This window comes from Quercus lobata, chromosome 6, assembly GCF_001633185.2.
Source record: "Quercus lobata isolate SW786 chromosome 6, ValleyOak3.0 Primary Assembly, whole genome shotgun sequence".
Taxonomy (NCBI): Eukaryota; Viridiplantae; Streptophyta; class Magnoliopsida; order Fagales; family Fagaceae; genus Quercus; species Quercus lobata.
Window position 1 is genome coordinate 6,680,686 of NC_044909.1, and position 21,338 is coordinate 6,702,023.

Sequence of the window (21,338 nt, forward strand, 5' to 3'; positions counted from 1 at the left end):
ATCAGAGATCTGATGAAACTAGGCAAGCACTTTGCCAATTTGCATGTGAATTTTTTTTTTTTTTTTTTTTTTTTTTTTTTTGTCTAGAATGCATGATTACTTCTGATTGTTTATCTCTGCTTACGTGGTTCTTACTTGGACTGATGGGTACGTTTTTTTTTGTTTTTTTAATAATAAAGGTTGGTTTGGATAGCACATTCACGTCCACGTTTGTTCTCCTTGCGCATTTTCAGCTCTTTCTTTTTTTTTCTTTTTTTTTTTTTAAAGACCAGCGCCTGATGCACTGTCAACAAAGCATATGAACAGTAAAAAAAAAGTGAACAGTAATTTTTTACACATTTAAAAATTATTTTGCTACAGTATTTTCAGTTTTCAACAAAATAAGTTGTATTTAAACGCACAGTAAAAGAAAAAATCTAAGACCACTAAATTTTTCACACCTTCAAGCAACGGGACAAAGTGTGATTAATGGTAAAAAAAAAAAAATGGTGGGTTCATACATAAAAATAGTAAGTTCACGTGTAAGTGATGGTTAATCACTTACAATCTGTCATGTCAAAGTTGCGGTAAAAAAATCATTAAATAATTTATGGTCTTGGAACAACTCTTTATAAATAGAGCCTACAAAGTTTATCTGTGCTTAAAATTTTCTATTAATATAATGGGCGGCAATGCAATGATTTTTGGGACATTGCCAATTTTCCATGTTGGCCAATTGTCAACTTTTTTCACACAGTGCAAAAGGTTAATTAGAGACTATTAATTAGTTGACGAGTAAAAAAGAAAAGTTAGTATCATTATTAGGACCATTTTTCTTGCTAATGTCCCAACTGGAGCAATGAAAAGAAAATTCTTGATGAGGTCCTATTAGGAAGCTGAAATGGTCTATAATTATCTTTGCTAAAAAGATCATAGGAAAGTCATAATAGTGCTTGGTGAATTTTTTTTTTTTTTTTGACTTCTTTTATGCTTTCCTCGCACATTTTTTATTTATTTAAATTATAGAGTTTTAACCTATTACGTCCGCTTCTGATAATTGTACTATTTATCATCAGAACAAGACACCAATTAGTTCTCGAGGTAGGCAAAAATTGAACATCAAATCTCTTATTCAATTATTAAAAACTTTACTAGTTAAGTTAAGTAAAACCCACACCAAAGCAACGTGGAGAAGTCAATAGAACCAAAGGATGCACTAACATATTATGATTGATGTCAATTGTCAAGCATGAAGCATGAGGGAAGTTTATGAAACTCCTTTTAAATTTTTTTTTTTTTGCTTTTGAATCGAAGGAGCTAGCACTTTGTCGCTCTTGGCTTGTATTCTTTTCTTTATAGAAGACAGTCAAACGTTATGGAAGCAAGTGTTGAGTGTTTTTTTTTGGGTAAAATATTCGGTTTTAAAATTATTTTGTTATAAAGCCTCTTCTAAATGTACTCTTTTTAAAATCAATAAGTAAAATTTATATCTTACCATTTTCTTTATTTAAAAAGTCAATGCCATTCCTTTTTCTATAGTTTAAATGAATGAGGGTAATTTTGGAAATTTATAAATTTTTATATAACAAATAAGATAATAAATAATGTTCCCTTAAAAAGTTGAGTTTTTTAAACAATGACAAAACTTAAGTACAGTAGTTAGATGCTATTCTTTAGATTTTCTTCTTTAAATTCAACCATGTGATTTTTTTTCCTCATAAGATGAAAGTGTATTTTTAGTTAAGTACAGTCACATAACTGAATCTTAGGAATGAAACCTAAGGAAAAACACATAAGTATTGTACCTAAATTTTGCCCTTTAAACAAGACAAACAAATTAAGACAAAGATAGTAGCTTTTTTCACCTCAATTTTCTCAAAATTGAGTTCAAATTAAGTAGAATTTGATTTCGTCAAAATCAAGCTCTATGCAATTGAATTATACGTGGCAAATGTGAAACTCAATTTTCTCAAATTAGAGTTCCATGTTCCTTTGAATTGTATAAAACTTGACTTTGATGAAATCAAGTTTCACATTGGAGCTAAATTTTTAGAAAATCAAGTTCCAAAAAAAGACTATGAGTCCGTTTAGTTGGAGATATGGAAAAGTGGAAGGATATAAAATAGTTGGAGGATGAAAAAGTAGGAGAATAGAAAATATTTTATTTTCTTTCCTTTTTGTTTGGTTAGAAGTGGAAAAGTGGAATAATGGAAAAAATGGGTTTAAATAAATTTACTCATATACTCTTATTAAAAAATGATGCTTAATTAAAACAAAACAAAAAAATGAAAAATAATCACACACAAAAAAAAGAGCAATCACCTAAATTTATTAAAAAATAAAAATAATATCCCAAAAAAAAAAGAGCCAATATTACTGCCAGGAGAAAAAAAAAAAAAAAAAAAGGCACGCCAGGCCCTAGAAAATCAAAAGAAAAAAAAAAAGAGAATAAAAAAGAAAAAGAAGGGAAACAGTACTGAAAATCAAAAGAAACAAAAAGAATAGAAAAAACAAAAACAAAAACAAACAAAACAAACAAAACAAAAAAGGGCAACGGCACTACTACTGCCCAATGGAAAAAAAAAAAAAAAATATATATATATATATATATATACTGTAAGGATACGATTCGTAACGAACCGTAACCGTGTTGGGTTCGCACGTAAAAAGGCCCAAACAATATCATTTGCAGAGCGTGGGTTTGAAAGGTTAGGCCTCAGTCACCAGGCGGTGGGTTTTTCGTATTATCCATACATGGTTAAGTTGTCTTCGCCCCTGGAATCTTTCTCCTAGAGACGGGCTGGGAGGCTCTGGTTTTTTGCCATTTTTCCCAGCCCCCTCTCTAGATTGCTTATTTTTCCTTTTATACTAGCCTGTGTTCCTTGTCCTTCGTCCACGTGTAGGATCGACATTCCAAGACTGATACTTATCCCATCAGCCCATACCCAGAGTGGTTGGGGGTGGATGTAAAAGCTAGAGAGTATGGCTCTGTCAGGTGCAGAGTATTAAATGGCAGTAAGGGCAGCTTTCCCTGGTCGTTAAACTATCCAGGGTGTCCTTCCCTACTGACATAGATATTTTAGATTTTCTTCCAAGTTGGTCCTATACCGTTTTTGCCCTTCCTTTTTGTGAGATCTCGGACATGCCGAGGACTAAATCATCCTCGGCTGTGTCCCAAGGTTATTTCGTACTTGTATTGTCGAGCCCGGGACATCACCTTCCTCGACTTGGACCTTTGGACCCCAACGAGTAAATGGGTCTGCCCCACGAATTATTGGGCCCTACATATACCCTTCAAACTCTAGGTATATAAACTTATTAGTTGTTGTGATTTATTTTCTTTGACATATTGTGATTGATTATTTGTGATATACTTTAGTTTTAAATGATTATTTATGATACAATTACTCGTTAGTTCTGAATTTTATATTAAAAATATTTATTTGTTTGTTTTTTCATAATTTTTTTTTTTCATTTTGATAAAATTTGATAATCAAGTCGATATGACTGACTCGTTTAATAAATGGGTCATATTAGGGTTGAAGAATCTTGACCCGTTTAATAAACATGTCGGGTTAGTGTTGACCTATATCGTCGAATACACATGAATTGACACGACACGAACCCGATACACAAACATGAATTGTCACCCCTATATGCATATGGGCATTTTTGTCAATTAAGAAAAAATTTATCCCCACTCAGTTTTCTCTCTATTTTGGGGAGAAAACATTTTGATGGGCCCGGAGAGAAAACACATGGGTCCCACCATTTATTTTCCTTCCTCTCTACCCAACCAAACACACTTTAAAAAAGTTTTCCTTTCTATTTTTTTCCAAAGTTTTTCATCCACCTTGTTTTACCTCCAAACAAAAACACCTATATCTATATTATATATAAGAGAATTCCCTTCTTTAGTTCTTTCAACTGAACTTTTATATGGTTCAAAAATGCCTTCATTAATGAATGGTAATTTTATTTAGAAATAAGGTTATAAATGTCAACTAACAAATTTCATTTTGAATTCAAAAAAAGAATTTCTAAAATTTATATTTTTTCCCCTTCATGTTCAAAAAAGAAATTATAGTTATTACTTATGTCTAAAGTTTGTACTTTTTATTTGTTTAAAAAATAAAAATAAAAATATTTCTAAATTATAGATTATAATAAATGCAAATTATTAACCTCTATCTAAAAAAATAAAAAAATAAAAGAGCTTTCGAGCATACGACTAGTAACTAAATAAGTTACAATAGAGGCTTTGTAAGGTTGTAACTTAATAAAATTCAAAAACCGAATATTTAGTAAAAATTTTCAATTGTTGATTGTATAGGCTTATTTGCTTATTTTCTTATACGGAGTACTTAATTTTTTTCACACCTACTACCTTCTTTCTCTATTAGTTTAAACTTTAAACAAATAATTTACATATATTTTAGTACTTACAGAAAGTCAACAAATGTTTTCAACCTATTTACATTTTTACTTTTACAAAAAATAAAATAATGTAATTGGTTTTCCCAAATCTACTGATAAAATAAATCATATCTATAAATTTTTTCCAAGTTAAAAAATTAATGTAATTGGTTTTCCCAAATCTACTGATAAAATAAATTCATATCTATAAATTTTTTCCAAGTTAAAAATTAGTTAATGTTGCCAAGTAAAATATGGGAACAAAAACACCCAAGCAAATCTTTTTTCCTTTTGTCTTTTTTCTTTTTTTTAGAAAAATGTAAGATCATAATATTAAATTAAATCAGTTTGGAATACACTTTCCAACTCCGCAGGTGGTAGTTCTACCCAAACATCGAAATCTGCAGATGAAACTGCTCTTCTTGCAAGGGCGTGAGCTAACAAATTCCCACGCCTTCGCACATGACTAAAATTATAAGACTGAAAATGACTCGCCAAATGGTGAGTATCCTCAACAATATGCCCATACAAAGTGTGACAGCCAACTAGATCCCTTAAAGCCAAGACCACCCTTAGACAATCTCCCTCAACTAGAACGTTAGCTAGGCACAATTCCTACGCAAAAACAACCGCTCGACAAGCAGCTAAAGCCTCAACCAAGAAAATCTGTTAGGTACAACTAAACAACATTGTTGCAAGTCTATGGGATTATCACACTATAATATGATAAACCCTCAAGTACGGCTTAATCACGCTCATTAAAAGCATGTGTTGTGTATCCAATAGTTAGCCCTTTTTGGATATACATCACTATTAATTTCTTTAAGACATTCTCCCTTCTCCCCGTATGTGTATTAAATACTTAGTATTCTCAACAAAAAACAAAAAAACAAAAAAAAAATGATTTTTTTTTGCAATAACAAACAATCAAATCCAAACAACTTAAAACGTGCAATCTTTTTAATTTTTTTTATTAAAAAAATTAACAAGCATGTTTTGAAATTCATAAAGATTCAAAAATAACAATCACATGCACGATCTCACAGTGTAGTAATGCAAAGTAAAGAAAAAATAAAGAAATGGGACAGATGATAAATTTTTGTTTTGTTTAGTTCCTTGTGCCAATATTCTAAATTTTATAAGGGGATAAGAATTTTAAAAAAAAAATTAAATTGCTACTTCTGTGACTCTGCCCCTGTACCCAAACTTCAAAGTCCAAACCAAAACTCTCAATATCAATGACTATATATGACGCGTAAAAATCGCTTGTAGTTGTCATTATTAATGAACAAAGCAGAAATCACACATTCAAACTATTGATGTCTTCCATTTGGTATGTTACAAAATAAAATAATCGTCAGTAGGATATTGTTCATCTAAAAAAATTGGATGCATGATTTGATTTTTCTCATGTCCACATTTACCGGCCAGATAAAGAAAATTGTCAAAAATATATTATTGCTTTCGGCCTAACACTATCACTATGTTTAATTTAAGAACATGTCTAGTTGGCGTGTGATTTTTGGAAGGATGAAAAAATGTGAGTGATAAATATGAGAGAAAATTATCGGGAATGGTGCTTGGTTGGGAGGAGGAGAGGGGAGAAAATTGGTAGGATCTGGCTGTTTTCTCTCGAGGTCCATCAAAACTTTATCTCCAAAAAAAATGAGAGTGAAAATGAGGAGCAAAAGCTCCTCGACATTTTGGACGAAATTACCCTTCCACTTTGAACAAATTTTTATCTATTACTTCTTATTTGTATTTTTCACCCAGGAACTATCAGGGTATGTTTGGTAACCGTTTTTTCCCTTTATTTTTTTATTTCCAAAAAAAAAAATTCTATTTTTGAGACTAAAAAACTTGTTTGGCAACTCAAAATGAACAGAAAACAAAAATTGTTCTCAAAACTCAATTTGTGAAGGAAATTGAAAACATGCAAAAGGCTATTTCCAGTTTCTAATTTTTAAAATTCAATGAAAAAAAACATTTAATTTAATGAATTTGTCTCATTTAATAAGTTAGCACTAGAGTTCAAATCCTAGTAACAACGTATTTTAGTACTTTCAATTTTTTCTTCAAAAACTATCTTTTTAATTTTAACTAACCAAACATGTTTTGTATTTCAAAAATATAAGAAAATTTTTTTTCTTTATATTTCTAAAAACAAGTTTTTAAAAATAGAAAACAAAAACTATTACCAAACATAAAAATCTCTTCTATCCATTCTCTCCTCATTTTTTATCCTCTTACTTTTTCATCTTTCCAACAAAATGGACCCTAAGGATGAAAAATATTGAGAGTGTAAAAAAGTGTGAGCGGAAAATATTGAGAAAAAGAAAAACTGGGAGGATAGAAAATATTTTATTTTCCATTTATGTGTGTAAGGACACGATTCGTAACGAACCGTAACCGCGTTGGGTTCGCACGTAAAAATGCCCAAACAATATCATTTGTAGAGCGTGGGTTTGAAAGGCTAGGCCTCAGTCACCAGGCGGTGGGTTTTTCGTGATATCCATACATGGTTAAGTTGTCTTCGCCCCTGGACTCTTTCTCCTAGAGGCGGGCTGGGAGGCTCTGGTTTTTGGCCATTTTTCCCAGCCCCCTTTTGGTGCACTAACTTTTACATTATATAGTCCTTCTTGGTTGATCCTATCCCTCCATTTGTTGGTCAGGCAGGGGCTTACTTCTATACCTGTCCCATCAGCTGTCCCCTCTTACTTTTCTGTTTAGTCGCAAAGATCGAAGTTACACCGTCCAAGCGTCTTTTCTCATTAACATGATCAGGATGTTGGCCGGTGCATTTAATGTGGAGGGGACGTATTTTCCTCGAACCTATTTCGCACCGTACCTCCATGTGGGCCCTATTCCACTCACATCCCCTTCAGGGGGCTGTTTGGGGATAGCTTTTACCAAGACGCTGATCTTCTCAAAGAAGTCCTGGAGTGCCGAGGACAGGGTAGTCCTCAGCCGTTCCCCTTGACACCTCGGCCTTCGATCATTCGTCCTCGGCACACGACCTCCTCGGCACGGGTCCTGGGCCCAGACAGAGTTTGGGCCGGATTGTAAACTTCTCGGACCCACAATAGCCCCTCAAAATCCTGCTATCCGTCTCCTCGGATAGATAGGAGGGTTTTGATGACATCAAATATCTGCCAATGCCTGTCAATCTTTGTCACCTATCGGTTCCCGAGATTTTTCATCTGCCCGAGACACGTTCCTAGAGCCCTTGGAAGGCGAAACGTGGCCTCATTAAATACGGGCGGTTTTGTGTTCCCCACGTTCTACGGTATGATGGAAATCGAAAGGTGTGGTGATCCCTTGGTCTTTATGGGCGGGAAAAGGTGTGCAGTTACCCTAGAAAGTATAAAAGATTTTTTGGGATGGATCCGTCTCTTCAGTTCTGCACTTAAGAGTTCTAGCGCGTATATTCTGGGTTCATCTGAACTTTCGCCCAAATTCAAGTCTATCTCAAGCACATAAAGCCTGTCCGAAGCGTAATTCTTCTCTTATGTAAGTTCCTTACCTCCATTAACTCGTGCTTTTTCTTTTCTGGGTTTATTTCTCTTTGGCTCACTTTCTTCTCCCGTCGCGGGTTGGGTTTGTTTAGTAAATCACAGAGATGACTAAATTGAGACTGAGGAAATTAGTCGATACTGAAAAGGTGATGAATAAGTTCATCGTTGATTATAGGATTCCCCCCAACGTAAGCCTGAAGCACTGTAAGATGGGGGAATGGCATTATAAGAGGGAAACGGGCGCGATAGTAATTCCCGTCTTCGCCTTTGTAGAGGGGGGTATGAGAATCCCTATGGGGCCAGTGACGAGGGGTTACCTCAGGCACTTCTGTTTAGCCCCCATCCAGTGCGCCGGCAACGTTTTTAGGATTCTGGGTTGCGTGGACGCTTTAAACGAGAAGATGGGGTTAAGATTGACCCACCATGACGTGAACTGGTGCTATAACCTCTAAAAATTGAAGGGGAAAACCTACTACATGAAGTCGAGGGACGAAAGGGTTCGGTTAATCCAGTGCTTCCCTGACTCCAACAAGGGACTGAACAAGGATTTCCTTATCGTCTCTGGTGAATGGCACGATGGCGATCCGTGCCCCATAGTAGAAGGAGAACCAGGTGGGGTACTGGGAATGGAAGGGGGATGACACTTTACGCCATTCTAATCTAATGTTGTTCGATAACTAACCATGCATACGTGTTTGTCTTTTTGTAGATCCACATGTCTACACACGACATTTTCACTTAGTCAACCGGGCGGATCTGGAGACTGTCTTGCAAGCAGCAGTTTTTGTAAATGACGGAGATGGTCAAGTCCGAGCTGCTCACAAGATATTAGGGTACCCCCTTGTTCAGAAGTCATTTGCGGACGCAAGGCACTTGATCAGTGCCAGCCGTCCTTGGCTTCCAAAAATTACCGTGGTTGAGACAGGATTCCTTATTTCCCAGGAACCATCTATTCCTGTGAACATCCCACCGGTGGGCCCCTCCTCGTCTCATCTAGTAGCAGAGGACGAAGGCGAGCTAGACCAGCCCGAGGAAGGATTTGGGGTTTTTGACTTAGTCTACCAATCTGAGGATCCTTCGGGTGATATAGGTGACCCAGCCTTGTCCGAGGCGGAATTGTCGTCAATAGGCACCTCTTCTCAAGCCGAAATGGGACTCAAGAGAAAACCCCTGACGCCCCTTCTCCAACTCCTCGAGGGCCAACCTGGGAAGGATACACAGGGAACGCCACAACCCAATGCTCCTTCCCCACCACCTCGACCTCCTATTATCTAGACCAGGTCATCTTCCACCAAGTCACAGCCACAATCCCCCCACCCCGAACTTCCTGCTTCCTCCTAACCAGTTCGGCCTCCTCGACCTGAAGGCGCTGATTCAAAGAGAAAGAGGAGCCCCAAGGGCAAGGAAGTCACGGACGGGGGAAAATCCCAACCTTCTAAAGAGAAGGATGAGGCTCCGCACACTAAACAACTGAAGATTGGACATCAGGGTAAGGGCAAAGAAACTGAAGTCCCATCTTCTCAAGGCAAGAGAAAGGGGATTGAGGCCCAGTCCTTACCGAGTGCCTGGCTTCCTGCCCTAATGCTTCACGGGGGTCCACTACTGGAAACTGCATCCATGAGGGACCTTGGAGATGGCGAGGGTGGCTACGTGGCAGACGCATTAGGGAGAACCATGTTGCTCCCTACTGACATGGATGGACTGAGGAAAATGAGGATGCAGGAGGTCTTCCTCAGTACTAAGAGGTACTTGGGCATGGTAAGATTTCTTGAAACCTAAAACTTTATTAACTCTTGCCACTGGTTTGTTACTAACTACATGCTCATCTCCTTTGCCAGGCTCTCCAGGCAACCTATAGGATGGAGGAAGAGGTGAATAACAAGAGTAAGGCGGCCGAGAACGAACGCAACAAGCGCATAACGGCCTCGAAGACTCTCCAAGCCTCTGAGGATGAACTTGCCAAGGCCAAGGCTGACTTAACAATAGCTATCCGTGAGAGGGATAGCGTCTCGGCGGGCCTAGCTAGCGCCCAAAAACAGGCCGAGGACCAAACCAAGCGTGTACTTGAAGCCGAGGATCAGTTGCGAATAGCCAAAGATCTGATCGGGGGTTTAAATAAGAAGCTGGCCGCGGCCGAGCATGACAAAGGGGTGGCGGAATATGCCCGTGATGAAGCCCTAAGGGTCAAGCAGGAGGCCGAGTTTACCCGAAATGAGGCAGAGGTTGTCAAGGAAACGGCCGAGGATGATGGTTACAATGCGGGGGTGACCGAAACCCAAGCCATCCTTAAAGCCCAGATTCCTGGAATGTGCAGGTTTTATTGCTCCCAGGTTTGGGAAGAGGCATTGAAGCGAGCTGGGGTGGATGCTTCATCTGATTTGTGGAAGGCGGAGAACATATTCTACCCTACTGCCATCTGCGAGGCCACTTCCACCAGCTCTGTGACTATGGGTGACCAACCCGAGGAAGGGGTTGCTCAGTCGGAAGACTTACAGGTCAGCGGCTCTTCTGGCAAGATGCTCAAAGAGGGAGAACTTCAGGATGTGATAGAAATATCTCAGCATACGGACCCTGAGGCACCTAAAGAGGTTACTGAGCCCGTGGTTGGCATTCAGGTGTCTAGTACTGAGGAGCCAGCCACACTTGCCCAGCCGCCACAGGCAATCCCCCTTGCTGTAGTCCCCTAGAGTACCGATACTGACCTTGTTCAGCCTTCCCCAGAAGGGACTATCCTCCAAGGCGTCGAAGCTAATCCCGTTCCTTCTTCCCAGGACGTGGCCGACGCAAAACTAAAAAAGTAGAAATCTTGGCTAGGCTTTTGTATTTGTTTTTAGTTTAACGATCAACTTGTTTTTTTTTATTTTGAAAACTTTCTAATCTGTTAATAATTTGAAACCGTTTGTACATGTATATATGAAATCTTTTTCTTCCTTTTTCCTTTTGGTTACTTGTTAATTGTCCTCGCTGATACTTAATATTGTTTATGAATCCTACACTAATTCATCTTAATATGTATGAATATTTGTGCATGCGATACATTTAACATCATGTTTCAAACCCTAGCTTATTTGCACCCGCAGAGCTTTGAGACTCATTTCTAACCCTCATTCAACTAAGATATAGGTATCATTTTAGATATCACGTGTAGCTGCTAAGTCCTGCTTAGTGCCCAGGTTTCTTGAAAGTGGTTGGTTTCCTGAAAGTGGTTGGTTTCCCCATGTACGAATAGTGCATGGTCCGAGGACCATGCAATACCTTGGTTCTGTCCAAAACTCAGTTTTCTCATCCAAGTAGTTGGTTTCCCCATGTACGAATAGTGCATGGTCCGAGGACCATGCAATACCTTGGTTCTGTCCAAAACTCAGTTTTCTCATCCAAGTAGTTGGTTTCCCCATAGGTTTGAGTCCGAGGACCATACAATACCTTGGTTCTGTCCAAAACTCATTTTTCTCATCCAAGTAGTTGGTTTCCCCATAGGTTTGAGTCCGAGGACCATACAATACCTTAGTTCTGTCCAAAACTCAGTTTTCTTATCCAAGTAGTTTGTTTCCCCATAGGTTTGAGTCCGAGGACCATACAATACCTTGGTTCTGTCCAAAACTCAGTTTTCTCATCCGAGTAGTTGGTTTCCCCATAGGTTTGAGTCCGAGGACCATACAATACCTTGGTTCTGTCCAAAACTCAGTTTTCTCATCCGAGTAGTTGGTTTCCCCAAAGGTTTGAGTCTGAGGACCATACAATACCTTGGTTCTGTCCAAAACTCAGTTTTCTCGCGTGGGACCTTGGGTTTAGGGGAATTAGCTCCTCGACCAAGCCCCTAGAACCATCCATGTGGTTGATGCTACCAAGCGTAGCCCCTAGTCAGGAATCATAGCCCCTAGCGGAACTTAACACTAGAACTCTATAACCGTCTGTTAGAAATGACAAAGGAACTCTCTCGACCTACCGCCTATGCCAACACACAAGCCTTCCCCACAGACGGCGCCAATTGTAAGGACACGATTTGTAACGAACCGTAACCGCGTTGGGTTCGCACGTAAAAAGGCCCAAACAATATCATTTGTAGAGCGTGGGTTTGAAAGGCTAGGCCTCAGTCACCAGGCGGTGGGTTTTTCGTGATATCCATACATGGTTAAGTTGTCTTCGCCCCTAGAGTCTTTCTCCTAGAGGCGGGTTGGGAGGCTCTGGTTTTTGGCCATTTTTCCCAGCCCCCTTTTGGTGCACTAACTTTTACATTATATAGTCCTTTTTGGTTGATCCTATCCCTCCATTTGTTGGTCAGGCAGGTGCTTACTTCTGTACCTGTCCCATCAGCTGTCCCCTCTTACTTTTCTGTTTAGTCGCGAGGATCGAAGTTACACCGTCCAAGCGTCTTTTCTCATTAACATGATCAGGACGGTTGCCGGTGCATTTAATGTGGAGGGAACGTATTTTCCTCGAACCTATTTCGCACCATACCTCCATGTGGGCCCTATTCCACTCACATCCCCTTCAGGGGGCTGTTTGGGGATAGCCTTTACCAAGGCGCTGATCTTCCCATCGAAGTCCTGGAGTGCCGAGGACAGGGTAGTCCTCAGCCGTTCCCCTTGACACCTCAGCCTTCGATCATTCGTCCTCGGCACACGACCTCCTCGGCACGGGCCCTGGGCCCAGACAGAGTTTGGGTCGTATTGTAAACTTCCCGGACCCACAATGTGTGTTTGGTTTGGAGGATGAACAGCTCTTTTGTTTGGTTGGAAAGAAAAATAAGAGGAAGGAAAATGTAATCTCTATTAATATACTTTCATGCCCCAATATAGTAAGTAAAGGTTTATTATAATAATATTATTATATTAACAAGTTCTTCACCACAATCTTCCTCATTCCAGAACTGGGGTTGGTCATAGGTTCTATGTTTGAAAGGATTGTTCTCCCTTGATCAATTGATGATGTTGAAGCTTTGCCTTTTGCTCAAGATATCAGCATTTCTTCTTTCATTCTTAAGGGTGATTTCATTGGTGGCTCTACATAGAGTTCAGGGTGGTCTTGTGACCACCCTAGGCTAGAAAAAATTATTATTATGTATAAATTTTAAAAATTTATGATTTGTTTATCTTTAAAAAAACTTAGTGACAAACCTAAATTTTTTTTAGGCCCAACGTAACTAAACTTTTGAACAAAATTTGACAACAAACTTGGTTGTAAACTAAGGCTACAACTCCATTTAATATTTTTTTTATTGATTATGAATTTTAACAAATCCATTACTTAATTACATTTTATTCTTATATCCTCTATACTTGCAAAATTTAAAGAAGATCAAAGATCAATAGCTATGTCATCAATCAAATGTTTAAATTTCGAGTTTTTGTAGTCTAAAATTATACATAAAAAATAAGGTTATGATCAAATAGTAAATAACATCCTATTGACATAAAACTTGACATGTGTTTAAAGAATATAGAGAACATGCAATTCAATAGTTAGATTTGCAAAATATGTAGCAATGTTAATTTGTTTAGTGAGAGTTGTAGCCTTGTGCTACAACTTAGTTTGTATCCAAATTTTGTCCTTAAACTTTAGTCTCCTTAACAATATATTAGGTCCTTACATAAAAAAAATCTAAGAAAATTTTTAAAAGAGATGTAGCTTACAACATTAATAATAAGACTATCATATGATGATTTCAAAATAAGAAATTTCGTAGAAGGAAATTATAAAACTTTATGTGTTTGCATGTGTGTGTGTGTTGTCAATATATAAAGTTGTTTTTTATTATATTTTGCATAATTTAAGTTTCGTAATGATCACCCTCAAAAATATTTTTGGAGCCGCCACTGGGTGATTTAGAGATAATCATTAAACCTTTGAGAAGCAATAAAGAATCTTTTGCCTTCTATGGTCATCTGATTGAGGAGACAAAAATTTTAATAGGTTCTTTTGCTAGTGTTAGTTTTTCACATACTTGTAGATAGAAGAACTCCGTAGTTCACAACATTGCTAAACATGTTAGCAGTTTTTCGATGTGGATGGAGGATTCCACATCTTAGATTCTTAGTCTATAGTCTTAGCTGATATGATTACATTGTCTTAATAAGAGCTACAAACCCACTTTTTTTACCCATTTGTTTTAATACAGTACTTTAAAAAAAGGGTACGAAAATACTGGTGCATGCTAGTTGTTTCTAAAAATTTAATAAATAAAAAATTGTTGCACAATTATATATATACAATTTTTGCACTAAAATTGTGACTTTTCAGTTCATAAAATTTTGAAATGAAATTGTTTAATGCAAAAATTGTGTGTTACGATTGTATGCAACAACCAGTGTGAAACAAATATTAGCCATAAAATAAGTGCTATTGGGCATAAATAAATAATGGAACAGCTTTAGTCTTTAGACTCAAAAAAATCATAGAAAAGGAAATGCCTACCAAAGTCGGCCCCACATTCATCCTCCCAAAGAGACCAGCCTATCTAGAAGAAGCCCACAAAACATCATATCTTTGAGCAAGTTCAAACCGTTACTTCCCAGTTTCCACTATTTTGGAAGCTTGATTGATGGAAAACAAAGACGCCCACAAGTGGCGGAACTAGGAATTTATTTTTGGGGGGTCATATATAAATTTGTGTGTGTGTGTGAAATGTAAAATAGTAATTTACAATATTTTATAACTCAAATTTTTCCCTTTTATTTGTTGAGATAATTGTTAAAATACTTATGTGTTCATTTTAAAGATGGTGAATGTTTAATTATTGTAATTTGTTGATATATGTATTTATAGATTGTACTTTATTTAAATGAAAATTAAGTTTATCTTTAGACTTTCTTAAAACCAAAATGATAAGATTATTTAAAAAATTTTAAGATATTTTCAAAAAAAAATTATTTTTTTCAAAAATTTGGTCATCAAGTGGCTCTGCCACTTACGCCCACAAATAAAAGTAAAACATCATATCTTTGAGCAATTTGCTTCAAAAGTCACACCATTTCTTTTCTTTTCTTTAAAGTAATTAGAATCTTATCATTTGAAATCCTCGAATACTATTACTCCCACAAACAAAACATTTATATCCTTGAGCAAGTTGGCTTCACGCCATTTCTTTCCATTATTTTAGAAGCTTATCATCATTTGAAAATCCTCCAATACTCCCACAGACAAAACATTTGTATCTTTCAGCAACTTGGCTTCACACCATTTCTTTCCATTATTTTAGAAGCTTATCATTTGAAATATATACCAATGATTTTTTTGTTTTTTGGTTTTTGTTTTATAAATGGTATTTGGGAAAAGTTAACGGATCTCCTGAAAGCATTGGTTTAAGAACTATTTTAAGAAATTTTTTATCAAAAAAAAAAAATTTAATTCACTTTTTCTTACAACTTTTATATTTTCTAGAAAAGTAATATTAAAATTTTCTTAAAATAATCTATTAACATATTTGAAATATCCTAAAGGTATACTTATGATATTTTCATTGGTAGTAATATTATGCAGCCAACGTTACGGACAAAAGACAAATTATTTAGTCAAAGGTATTCAATAAAAAAATAACAACTATTATAAAAGTAAACAACAACTAGGCACAACTGCACAAGCTGTTTGTTACTCATCCCGCACTGACATTTTCTGGGAAAGGAAAAATTATCATAATATTCTCTTTTTTATAATTTTTTTTTTTTTTTAATGATGGCTCGTTCTTTCACCCCCATGTTGATTACACAATATATTAGATATCATCTCTATTAATATCTTGATTTTTTTGATAATTTGATAATAACAACAGTGTAGAAGGATTTGAATCATAAATTTCTCCATTGGAAATACCAAAAAATACAAACCAGTTCAGCTCCAAGCTAGACTCTTGACGTAGGCAAAATTTTATCTTGCATCTTTTATTCAACAATAAAAATTTTTACTAATTAAATTAACCGGAACCCACGTTAAATAACTAGTTGAATTCAAATAATCTAGGATAACAATTTTAAAATATATATCTTTAACTATAAGATTTAAAACTTATAATAATTTTCATAATAATTTTTTTTACCAAATAATCCAGATATGGATCGATTTAAATATAGATTTTTTATTTAACGTAAAAAAGAGCTTCTTCTTTTTTTGGAAAGATATTTAATAAATTAAGTGTTAGTTTTTTTGTTGTCAAAAATTTTATAATTCAACTAGGTAACACTTTTTTTAGATATTTCCAACAAAAACATTTAAAATCTAAATTTTTCATTCCCTTGTTGAAACTTGAAACTATTGAATCATTAAAATAAAAAATAAAAAAACTATTAGTTTGATGCTTATATCATCTTGATTTGGGACAGTGTTAGCTGTCATTGGACCCAACATGATGAGTAGATACAATGAAGATATTTAATCTCTAACGTCAGTCTGATGTGGATCCAGCGAAAAAAAATCACAAATGACAAATGTTTCCTCTAATTTCATCCAACCTTAGGACCCCAACCAATCAATTATTTGTCTACTTACAACATACATGTACAGCCAAACTTTGAACCAAAAGCCTAACGACATGCAGACTTAAGTAAAGCTTATCATAAAACCCCATCACTAATAAATATATGAACGTGTGTGTGTCATGTCTCATCATGTGAACCCTTTTTTTTCTTTCTTTCTATAAATAAGCAACAACTTGTTCACCTAACCAAAACATTATACAAAAAGAAAGATTAAATCATTGAAAGAATTATGTATAGCTGTGTATATGTTTGTTAATGCAATTATGATAGTAATAACGCAGAAAACGTGAACATTTTTCTCACGCTAAATTAGGTCTAATGTGGTCACTAGTGAAGGTTATTATTAATTTATTATTAGGTTAATAGTATAGCAGCCAAATTGTATCACAGCTAGCATGCATGCGTTAAAAATAGTATTATATATTAGGGTACCACATGTGTCTTGGCTAGTTGGCTTAATGGTGACCCGGTGGTTTGGGAATGGCCGTATCCGTATGGGAGGGTATTGGTATAAACTATATATTAAGTTGATTTGTAGATTTTGGCATGGGTATATAGAAGAAGAAAAACAGTGAGCTTGGTGAAAGATGTATTTAAAAAGTATACTTAGGCAACGACCCTAGTGGTAGAACTCTAGCTTTGAGATCCAACCATTAGGAGCAAAGCAAGTTTAGATCCAGACCAATCAGTGCCACCGATGCCACCCTAAAAGCATTTGAGGGTATGACTGCCTACCAACGAAAGAGACAACCATATAAGACTAACTCAAGACCTATGTAGGGGACAATGAAAACCACTACAAAGGATGGCAAAGGCCCACCACCAAAAAAAAAAAAGAGACAGAAAATAACCCACATAAAGGGTGGAGAAAGGTTCACGCCGAAGTAGATATCATGTTGAAAATTGGGTTTCTAGCAAAATTAAGGGTTTGTTTGGTAAGAAATTTCTAGTATAGTTATTTTTATTTTTTGAAAATACGTGTGGATGAAAAATGAAAATATATGTAATGTTATTTAAACATTGAAATATGTTGTTTAAACAACTAATAACCAGGGCCGATTCAACAACTTTGGGCGTTTTAGGCGAAAATTTTAAGTGAGATCTTTTTTATATTTAAATATTCATTAAATAATTTTTATGAAAATTTTTTATTTAAAATCTATTTTTCTTACTTTTTAAGATGCAAAATTACTAATTGGTTATTTCAAATTTTTTAAAGTCGTGATCACTTTATACTTTAAAGTTTAAATATGCACAAATAAAAATTAATTTATTATATAGTTTAATAAATTAGCATCACTATAATACAATTGAGTTGATATGATATACATCAAATTATTAGTTAGTGTGATGATTATAATAATCCATAAAGTAAAAGCTTGCACAATATATATATATATATATATATATAAAATATATATATATATATATATTAATTTGAGTGGGTATACATTGGGTGTGGGTGTGGGTGTGGGTGTGGCCCGTATGGGTGGGTTACTGGGTTAGTGAGTGAGTACGTAGTGTAGCCGTATGGGTGGGGGCAAGCTAATAGCTATATGCGGAGATCTCTTTCACTTGCACAGTAGCTATGAAAATTTTTTTTTCTTTTGATGGGACAGTAGCTATGAAATTGATTTCAAATTTTTTAGATTATAAAATATTATATAGTCAATAGTTGAGTCCCATCAGGCTATTATCCTATAAAGTATCAAGTATCAAGTTGTGTGTAGTGTGCACTGTTACTGTAGAGTGTGACAGTGAGACTGTGCATTGTTTTTTTCCTTTTCAATTTAGGATAAAATGAGCATTTTTAATACATTTTATTGACTAATAAAAGGATTAAAAAAATTTATTTTTGTAATTAAAATGTATAAATAAATATATTATATATATATATATATTTTTTTTTTACAAGTGGGGGTCTTCTTTTATTTGGGGGCCTTAATCGATTGTATCAATTGCATCCATTGTTCAGCGGCCTTGCCAATAACATACTAGCCCTAACTTTTATTAGAACTTTAGAGAGTTGATTGTGAATGTTACCTGATCTAAAACTTGATAAATCTATACGCTAGGGGCCCTGAGCACCGCAAGAATTTTTTGTTAACTTAATAAATCTAGACAATTGGCTACCAAACAAGAATGTAAAACAAGAGCAATCAGAGATCTCTCTTTTGAGGTGAGGTGAGGTGAGGTTGACTTCCTAGTCTTCCTCAGGAAGGGAAAACAAAAAAAAACAAAACAAAGAAAAACAAAAACAATTATCGATTGCTTAATATCTATTTAATATATGGTATACTTTTTATTTTTCAAATCTATCACTTTTTCATGGTTATTATTATTATTATTATTATTATTATTATTAAGTCCAAGAAGCCAAAATCTTTTGTTTTTGCAAGTTCAAAATCTTATTGATCATCGTCTGCAAGTTCAAAATCTTATTTTCCCATACATATTTGCTGTCAGCAATTTCTTGCAGCCGGCACCTCTGACCTTGTAGCCTGTAGGCATGCACCACCATTTATGAAATTGACCAGAATCCATGCCAGAACTCTTAAGGACACCCCTTAAAAGCTCTTAGAATTTGAAGCAGATTTAAGAGTAAAGCTCAAATTTTGAGCTTTTATGAAAAGCTCTAAAATTCATTATTTGTATTCTATAAATTCATAATTTTAAAGCACTATTCACTATAATTTGACAAAAACTCTCTACAAAGTTTTTCAAGCTTCTTTAGTCTTACCCCTACAAAACCAAAGATTCTCATGTAGATTTAACTGAAAAACTTTTTAGTGTTTGGAGCATTTGGCAAAATAAAATGAATGGTATTTTTAAACTTTGGATTTATAAAGTATGAACAGTAATTTGTAGAGCTTTTTGGTCTACAACCTTTGATTTGTTTAGAAATCATCTTTATTACACTTAAAATGTTTCTCTTTAGTCAATATACTTTCAAAATATTGTATCAAAATGTTCTTATCATCATTTGATAGATGAAATATGTTGATGTGACATGCAAACATCATGTCACATCATAGACTTCACGTCATTAACATTTGGTCTCAGTTTCCTGAATTAAATTTACTATGTTAGTATTCTTCCTTATATAATATTATTATTCATTTGATAGATCATAGATGAAAAATGTTGATGTGACATGCAAATATCATGCCACATCATAGACTCCACGTCATTAATATTTGGTCTCGGTTTCCTTAATTAAATTTACTATGTTAGTATTTTTCCTTATATAATATTACTATAAGAAACTTTTGAAATATTTTAAAGATAGCAATGGTTTGAGAACAAATGTCAAAGATTGAGAACCAAATATACAATTTAAGTATTTAACCAAGGTCATATTGATTCGCGCATATATATATATATATATATATATATATCCGCCCATTAGAAGAGTTCATTTAGTAATTAGGTATAAATGAATAATATCATCTAGAGTTTTCAAGTAATTTCTAAAATCTCCCTCTAAAAAAGAAAAGTAATTTCTAAATTTTTATTCATACACTTTTCTACCTTCTTTACAACCCAAAAAAAAAAAAATCCTATTCATACACTTTAAAGCGGATTTGTTCAAGCAATCAATAATCTAAATAAATATGGTATTAATTGATGAGGTGAAAATATTAAACCCACTCATTTAAAATTGATGAATAAATTTTTAGGAACCAATGACAAAGAAGGGAGTCCAAATGAATGCTTGAATTGCCCTAAAGCTGGAGAAATTATAAAGTCCTCATGGTAGACAAGTGATATGATCTACCATTCCAGTAAAAGACTCTTACTTGTTTAAAATTGTGGAGTTTTAAATAAAAACTAAATACTGACTCAGCAATTTTAAATAGGTGAAAATCTTTTACTGAAATGGTGGACAAATAACGTAGTCCACCATGAGGACGGTATAATTTCTCCCAAAGCTGACAACGACGTTGATTTTTTTGGGCAACTTGCTCTTTTAAAATGGATGAATAAAAGTTTTAGGAACAAGTAACAAACTCTAAATAGATAAAGGGAGTCCAAACTCCAAGTCCAAACGTATGCTTGAATCGCCCCAAAGCCGATAATGACATTAATTTTTTTTTTGGAAAGTTGGACATTCACTATTCATACGGTATAAATTCATAACTTTAAAATACTATTCACTATAATTTGACAAAAACTCAAAACACTACAAAGCATTTCAACTAAATAAGGTTTAAGCCCCTTAAAACACCTAAAACAAACCAAACAACCCATGTAGATTTGGCTGAAAAACTTTTAGTCATTTGGAGCATTTGGCAAATTAAAATGAATGGTATAACTATGAACAGTAATTTGTATAGTTTTTTGGTCTTCAACCTTTTATCATTGTTTAGAAATCATTCTTATACTTAAAATGTTTCCCTATAGTTCTTATACTTTCAAAATTTTGTATCAAAATATCCTTATCATCAGCTAATAATTGGAAAATGTTGATATGGCATGCATACATCATGTCATATCATAGACTAGACTCCACGTCATTAGTGTGACCTTGATTTCTAGAATTAAATTTACTACATTAGAATTTCCATATATAAGATTATTATAAGAAACTTTTTGAAACATCTTAAAAAATAAGAACGATTTGGGAACAAATGTCAAAGATTGAGAACCAAATATGCAACTTAACCTAAAATGTATTAGCTTGAATGGATAATTTAACACCATACTCAATAGCCCGCCCAATTAGTATGAAGAAATCATTAAGTAGTTAGGTATAAATAGATAAGATCATATAGAGTTTTGATGTAATTTCTAAAATGTCTCTCTCTCCAAAAAAATATATATATATATATATATATAATTTCTAAAATCTTATCCATATACTTTTCTACCTTCTTTTCCCAAAAAAAAAAAAACCGATTCATAAGCCTCGAATTGGACCACTCATTTAAAATGGATGAATAAAATTTTAGGATCC